Source organism: Pinus tabuliformis, chromosome 1_1 (assembly GCF_031772625.1).
Source record: "Pinus tabuliformis cultivar Carrire ecotype Pingquan chromosome 1_1, CPIR1, whole genome shotgun sequence".
Taxonomy (NCBI): Eukaryota; Viridiplantae; Streptophyta; class Pinopsida; order Pinales; family Pinaceae; genus Pinus; species Pinus tabuliformis.
The window spans coordinates 553,351,530-553,360,763 of NC_142297.1; positions in this window are offsets into that span (position 1 = coordinate 553,351,530).

The window sequence follows — 9,234 nt, forward strand, 5'->3', positions numbered from 1 at the left end:
TAAATCATGAACCCATAACCTGCATACTGGATCTCATCCTTCATCAGATATTCAAGACTTTCTCCATCCTTTGCCTAATGATCTTCTTCTCCTTTTATAGTCTTAGGCCTTACTCAATACCATGGTCCAAAACCATTGAGAACCAATATTAGGGACCCAATACCTGGGTTCAACACTTCGGACGCAATACCAAGGACCAAAACCATATGTCTAAATACCACGGACCCAAAAAATAATCTTTCCCACATGTATGCACTTTTCCGTGCATGAAAGTGCGTGCATACGCATACGCGACTTTTGATCAGCAATCCCGCGTGTATACGCGCCTTTGTATATAGTGAACCTGCGTGTATACCCTACTTGGCATATAGCAAACCTGCATATATACACGACTTGGTACATAGTGAACCTGCGTATAACCTTCATATGTACGCGACTTGGTATATAGTGAACCTGCGTATATACTCTTCTTTCTTCATTCTTTGTAGTCTGATCATCAACTCTTTGCTATTGACCTGCTGCACTATGATCTGTCATCTGTGTGAGTTGCCATCAAGGACAACACTTGTATCATAATGCCAACAATCTCCCCCTTTGGGCTTGATGGCAAAGCTAACCTGTCGTACTGAGAACTGTCATTTGATTCCTTTGAGCTGTCCTGCATCCCATGTATTTTGTCACATCTGATATCTCTTCTGTAGATTCATCTAGTTATATATAAGTGAGTTGTTCTTCTACGAGTGGGTTGCCATCAAGTACAACACATGCATCATAATGCCAACAATCTCCCCCTTTGGACATGATGGCAACAACACCAAATCACTCTCCCCCTTTGACATCAAGGGCAAAGGGCGGACCAAGATATTCTCTTTCCTTGATACACATTTCACTATCCATACTCCTCCTGAGTACCTACTGAAATCTCTGAATGAGCTCCCCCTTTGTATATGCCAAGGTGTACCAATCTGTCCATGCTCCCTCTGAGTACATGCTGAAATCTTTGCTCTGCTGAAGTGTGCTATTCATGCTCCCCTTAACTGTAAGCAAGGTCTGCAAAAAGATGTTTTGCAGGAAGAACATGACTCTATCATAAATGCCCTTCCTATCACCAAGGACTCATACATACATCCATCTCCCAACCAAGTGGGGATATACCAGATACCAATTGTTTATACATGACTGAAATATTACATCATCCTTCCCATGCATAGTGGGGGTACAAATTACAACATATGACCAAAAGGGATTCATCAAATGACTACAATAGATAGAGACAAGCTATTACATCATGAGTCTTGATATGACCTTTACATTGAATGATATACATGACATTTATAACAGAGACCAAACATCTAAATAAGACCATGATAGTCATCAACAACTATCATACGCAGTGTATGATCTACTCCATAAGCATCTGTCAACAGCATCTAGACCAACAACCTGTATATGTCCATTAGTGTAGATAGCATCAACCTGTGACAAGATATGTCTTCATATAGATATCAATTCATCCTCTTGATATTGAGCATTATAAAATCATTCACATTATATCATATGCCAAAGACACCATAGCCATCTCATCAACCTCAAGATCTGCATGATCTTATATACCATCCATGTATCATCGCTCGGGGACATCCCTCATCTGTAAGTATCAACCTGTCATAATATGGGTAAGAACTCATCATCATCATGTCTCATCCATGTATCCAGCATATGGTACATAGCACTATGTATCTTGAGCTCAAGATCATTTTTCAAGACTTCTTGATATCATCAACAACAACAATCCTCATCGACATGAGCGCCAAGAACTATAGGAATCATGCATCATAACTATATTATATGATCTTTATGCAAATGATGACAGTAGCATATGAGTGACTCATCATCCAGTAATGAAGATGTGTATTCAAGCTTTGTACTTCTCCTCATCCTTATGAAGATCACCATGTAAGCACCATATATGCATCATCAACGAATCATCCACAAATCTATTCTGAACATCAACTATGTAACCCCAAGAATCATATGAGATTTTGTCATGGATAACTCATAACCATATCATAGCAAGATATATCATTTAGCCATACAAGGATCATCACCAAGGACTACTAACCATAATGCCAACAATGCATTATTAAAAGCATATTCTCCCCCTGAACCTGTGCCATCTTGCATACTGTTCTATCTGATCATGCATATATCAGCAAGAAGTATCAAGGCATCATCATCATTAATTTAGGATCAAAACACTTTTAAACATCTTACAAGTGTCAAGACATTTCCACACATCATCAGTAGATTGTAACCATTATCAATCAGAGAAAATAATGGACTGAATCATATCAGACCCTTTTTCCTGAGCCTGTCCCTACTGCTTTTCCTCAAACTAACATATACGTGACTATGCAGTAACTAACTCGCGTATATACGCTAATTCCCTTTATGAAACTTGTGTATGAGATTTAGGACACTGAAGTTTTACACTTTCAGCTCCCTCTGAGTCTGTTATGTCTCTACATTGTGCTATGCCACATTTTCCTGACTGTACTTCCTTCTTCTTCCATATCTCCAAGTGTGATGATGTTTTCTCCTTTCGGTATGGTGCCCGTACTTTGTTCCTACATTCCTTAGCTATATGTCCAAGCTTGTTACATGCATAACATCTCATATATTTCATATTCCTTTTGTAGCAATCAACAGCTCTGTGACCAAACATATTGCAAGAAAAACAATATCCCTTAAAGTACCTAGAACGTGATGATCTTTCTGTGTGATGGTCTTGAACCATTCTTCTTCTACATCTGGATGCAACATGCCCAAGATTATGACATACATAACATTCAAAATTATTCATCAGAGGAGTAAAAGATTTTCTTTGAAGAATTTCTTTCCTTGGCTGTTGATGGGATTGTCCACTCATCTCCTTGTTGATTATTTTAGATTTTACATTAGAGTTCCTTGCCTCTCCTTGTGACCTAGATTCATCTTTAACAGATTCATAAAAACCAAGGCCAGTTTTGATAGAAGGAGACCTTTGACTACTAAGAATATCATCCAAGATCTTAGTACTATCTTGAAATCGTAAGAGCTTATCCTTTTCTTCTAAGTTATCTTTTAGAATATTTACCTCAATCTGATGTTGCTCCTCCTTTTCATGATACTGCTTCTTCATGTTTTCTTCAGCTTTTCTTCCTTCTTCCAACTAATGTCTTAGTTCAAGAACTTCATTTTCTTGTTTTTCAAGAGCTTGGAGTAGTTATTTATTCTTCTTATTTGATTCTTCAAGATCTTCTTTTTGCGAGAGGATCGTAGCTTCAAGACTTTCATAGTAACTGGATCTGTCTCTAAGTTTCTTGATTGTTGTGCTCCTTTCATTGACTTCATTTCTTAATGATGTGACTTCATCCCGCAATTTTTGACATTGATCTTCCTTGTCCTTGAATAACTTCCTTACCTTGTTTGCTTCCGCTAGTTGAGCTTTTAGTTTGGTAGCTTCTTCTTTGAAGGCACATTCCCTTTTGTTCAATAGATCTTATTGATCTCTAATTTTGTCTGTCAGCCTTTTAAATTCTGCCTCTATTTGATATCTTTCTTGCTCACCCATAAGAGAAAATTCAGTTTTTTCGCTATCACTTTCATCATCTTCAAATGGATGGATAAATGTATCACCATAGAATAACAAATTCATACTTGATAGTTCTTCATTCTGAAGTGATTCTAAATCTGAAGTGCTTCTTCCACATATTCCCTAATCGATTCTCCCACTGTCATAGCTCTTCTGAGATGTCTTCTTCTTCTTAGGTGCTTTCTTATTAACTTCTTTCCCATTGATCTACAGATCTCCTTCAAGCAATCAAGCTTCTACCAAAGGACCTGCTCTGATACCAATTGTTTGAAATAATACTGAGAGGGGGGGTGAATTAGTATTATTAAATGAATAAAACTTTTTCATTTCCATATTGAGATTCATATACGCTACTTCAGCTAAGGCAAACCGCGTGTATACGCAACTATGTGTAATGCATCAAGCATATATCTAATAAACTTATGATTCAGTTAGTTGATCCTTAATGAGTGCATCAGAACATTATTAACCATATGAACAGTAAACAGGAGTAGTAAAATAGAATAGATCATCACACACAAGAAGCACGCATGAACACCATGATGTAAGGTGGAAACCCAATGTGGGTGAAAACCACCTACTGCAAGTCGTCTCAATCTTTTTTTTAATAAGAAACTTCTTTATACAATAGTTATGTACTGGTGCAGTCTTATACCATTACACAGGCTTCTATCTGCAGAAGGCTACAACCTTCTCTCATTCTCCAGACTCTCCGAGAAGGGAGCTACAACCCCCTTAGCTCTTGTACTAGCCAATCCATTTACTAGTACGTAGGTGCCGGCCTACTGAATGCTCCAACCTTCACTCGTTTTCCAGCTGCTACTGGAAGGGAGCTGCCACCCCCTTAGCTCTTGTACTAGATGATGTACTAGTATGTAGGTGCAAACCTACAGAAGGCTACAACCTTCTCTTTCTTCCTCCATGTACCACGTTTCATAAATTTTCAGACTGGATACTCCTGAAGCACAACACCATAATCTGAAGGCCACGTTTCAGCCAATTTTTATACATGGCCCATCAATATCATTGAAGCACACAATCAATCAACACTAGCATCATCAATCTCTGAATCACTGAATCACTGAAACCCTATCAACAAACTGCAATCACTGGAACACAGAGCAAAACACTGAACTCTGAACAATATTCAGAACCAACTATATCATCAAAAATCATGCATCAGAGTGCATACGCTACTTGGAAGTGCCGAACCAGCGTGTATACACAACTTCACCAAGGAGAGCTAGCATATATGTCATTAATTACATATAACTTCGCTCCACTTCCTGACTTCAGACATGCCCAGATCATTACATATACAAAGATAATATGTATGTTAGCAACCAGATCTAGTTCATCAGATCACATAAAGATAAGTCATTCTGATCTTGATCCATTATAGATCTTATCCATCAATACTGAAGTTAAACATAATCAACGAATCTGAATATGCAGAATACTGACACCAGTAAACAGTCATCAGAACTCATCAACAACGAGAAACACCTCTAACTTCAAACATCATAGCTCATATGGTATATGCTACTTAGATGTATCTAACCTACGTATGTACACGCTTTTATCATAGTCAACCAGCGTATACATCTATAAATATTCATTCATGATTTGCAGCTATTCCAAACATGAGTTATGCCCAGATCATAACATTTACAGAACATTACATGCGTCAGTATATAGATCTAGACTAAACAAGATCAAACCGTATAGAGATGATTCATTCCAACCCAGTAGATCCCGATCTATCCTTAGATCTTGTTCTCCATCAACCGTTGAGATTCCTCCTTAGCTTAGATCAAGCAATGCATCATGAACCCATAACCTGCATACTGGATCTCATCCTTCATCAGATATTCAAGACTTTCTCCATCCTTTGCCTAATGATCTTCTTCTCCTTTTATAGTCTTAGGCCTTACTCAATACCATGGTCCAAAACCATTGAGAACCAATACTAGGGACCCAATACCTGGGTTCAACGCTTTGGACACAATACCAAGGACCAAAACCATAGGTCTAAATACCACGGACCCAAAAAATAAGCTTTCCCACATGTATGTGCTTTTCCATGCATGAAAGTGCGTGCATATGCATACGTGACTTTTGATTACCAATCCCGCGCGTATACGCGCCTTTGTATATAGTGAACCTGCTTGTATACCCTACTTGGGATATAGCGAACCTGCGTATATACGTGACTTGGTACATAGTGAACCTACGTATATACTCTTCTTTCTTCATTCTTTGTAGTCTGATCATCAACTCTTTGTTGTTGACCTGCTGCACTATGATCTGTCATCTGTGTGAGTTGCCATCAAGGACAACACTTGTATCATAATGCCAAAAACCAAACTGACATGATTTGCATATTGTATTTTCTGGAATTCTGGTGTCAGGGAGATCATGAACCACCTGATATTTGCATGATTTCCTTATCTGAGAGAAGCTTAGATGCCCAAATATTCTATGCCATAGCCAGTGTTCGTCATTCTTGCTAAGATAGCATTGCTGTTGTCCTCCCTTGAGTATGTATAAATTATTTGGAGTTCTTATGCCTTTGATCACAGTTTCTCCTATATCAAGCTCACGAACAATACATCCATTTGATCAAAATATTACCTCATTTCCTTGATTACATATTTTACTGACACTTAATAGATTATGCTTTAAGCCATCAACATACATAACATTCCTAGCTTTGACCTTTTCTTTCAAAAGAACTAAACTTTTACCTTTTATGAATGCAGGGGTGTCATTTCCAAATGAGACCTTCTTTTCCTTTTCTAAGGCGCTATATGATTGAAGTTTTTCTTTATCACCTGTCATATGTTTCGAGCATCCACTGTTGATGTACCACTGATTTTCCTGTCCTTCCGCATATAAGGTTATACCACATCTTTCTGGTTGTTTTTCTTTCTTCCTCCATGTTTTGGGGCTCAATGAAGCTTGATCCTTTTGAGTTGTTTGTCGAAACCTACTCCAGCATTCAGAATCTTCATGACCAAACATGTTACAAATAGAACATTCTATTTCATTTTCAAGAGCAGAAAAGTTGTTGTAGGTTCTTTTCATGATTCCAGTCACACTCCTTTGATTTCGTGCTTCCCTGGTCATGATGGTCTTGTAGGCAACGCATTGAGCTGCTTTATGTCCAAAGTTATGACAAGAGAAACATTGGCCATTGAAGAAATTCTTGCGATCATCAAACCTTTCATTGTAATAGCCATTAATTCTTGAGGTAAATTGAGAATGATTTACCTGTGGTTGGTTGTAGCTTTTGTTCATCCTTGAAGTAGATTGCCCTCGATTTACTTGGTGATTTCTGTTCATTCTTGAAGTAAATTGTCCCTGATTTACCTGGTGATCTCCATTGGGCCTTTGTTGTTGATTGTCAACCTGTTCACTTTTCCTTGCAGCTTCAAGATAACTTTTGGAGGTAGATGGCTTCTGTGCTTGAGATGTTTCTTTGGTATACCCAAGACCTGTCTTGATTAGAGGAGAACGCTGCACTTTGATAATCTCATCTAAAGTTTCAGATCCTTTAGCAAATCTAAGATTAAGAGCTTTCATTTTCTCAATGTCCTTTCTAAGTCCCACAATTTCACATTCTAACTTTTCATTGTGTTTCTCCATTTCAGCAAGTTGGAATGTTAGAGTATCTATAATCATATTTTTCTCTTCTAAGCAAATTTTGAGTTTAGAAATTTCTTCATAAAGACTTTCTTCATCTATAGCATCCAAGAAATCATCATCTTCAAAAGCCATCAAAAGTCTATAATCATTACCTTGTTCATCTTCATCGCTATTTGAAAGTCCATCACTGTCTTCATGTGTGTAATAGCTCTTCTTACTTACATTCTGTTTTCTGTTCCATCTAACTGGTTCCTTACCTTTGTCAAGCTTATCTTTATGAGGACACTTGGTAGCATAGTGACCGACTCTTCCACAAGCAAAACATTTGAAGGGTAGCTTACCTCTGAATCTTCCAGAACCCCATTGAAGGTTGTTGACAAAAATTGATTCTTCCTCTTCTTTCAACATATGTCCTGAGTCATTGTAATCTCCTTTTCCTGAGGCTTTGAATGTGGCTTCTCTCTTGTCTGATGGTCCCCCTTTTCTCATTTCGTAAGCGGTTAGGATTCCGTGTAGCTGTGACATGGTAAGGCTCTGTAGATTTTGTTTTTCTTCTATGGCAGAAACTTTTGATTCAAACTTAGAAGACAAAGATCTTAGAACCTTTTCAACCAAAACAACTTCTTTTATTTCTTCACCCAAATTTTTCATACAATTAACAATCTCATCTATATGTAGGAAATAGTTAGCCACACTTTCATCATTGTACATTCTGAGATTTTCATATTGAATTCTAAGAGTTTGTAGTTTTGCTCGTTTTACCTGTTCATCTCCTTCATAGCTCAGAATGATCTTGTCCCATATTTCTTTTATGGTTTTGAGCTGCATAACCTTGACGAATTCTGATTGAGATAAGCTCCCTAATAGAGTATTGACAACCTTTGCATTTGTTTCATACTGCTTCTTATCAGCCGTATCTGTAGGAGTTTCTAATGGAAAAGTGTATCCTGTTTCCATAATATCCCAAACTTCTGTGCCAAGAGATTGAAGATAGGTAGTGATTCTTACCTTCCAATAGACGAAGTTGCTTCCATCAAAAATTGGTGGCTTAATTGATTCTTCTTTTTCATAGTTTCTCATGATGATAGATCTTCCTTCAAGCGATCAAGCTTCTTCTCAAAGACCTGCTCCGATACCAATTGTTGGAAATAATACTGAGAGGGGTGGTGAATCAGTATTATCAGGTCAATTATTTTTCATTTCACAAACAAAATTGTATATGCTACTTCAGTTAGTAAATACCGCGTGTGTACGCAACTTCAGTTAAGGAAACAGGCGTATATGAGTAGACTTGTAATTTAAATTATTCGTCAGATGTTGATCATTAATCTGTGCATCAAACCATATGAACAGTAACCACGAACAGTAAAACAGAATAGACAATCACACATAAGAACACAAGATATAAGGTGGAAACCCAATGTGGGTGAAAACCACCTGCTGGAATTCATCTCTATCTTCTTTCAATTAGAAACTTCTTTCTACAATATTTATGTATTGGTGCTGCCTTATACCAGTACGCAGGCTGCTACCTGCAGAAGGCTACAACCTTCTCTCGTTCTCCAGCTTCTCCTGGAAGGGAGCTACAACCCCCTTAGCTCTTGTACTAGCTGAGTTACTAGTGTGTAGGTGCTGACCTACAGAAGGCTACTGTTGGCATTATGATGCATGTGTTGTACTTGATGGTAACCCTCTCATAGAAGATCATCTCACTTGTATACATTCAGATGAATCTACAGAAAAAATATCAGATGTGACAGAGTGCATGGGTTACCAGACAACACAAAGGGATCAGATGACAGTTCACAAGTAAGCTTTGCCATCAAGTCCAAAGGGGGAGATTGTTGGCATTATGGCTAAAGTGTTGTCCTTGATGGCAACCCATTCAGGTGATAGATCACAGTACTTCAAGTCAGCAGCAGAGATTGATGATCAGCTATCAAATATTGAAG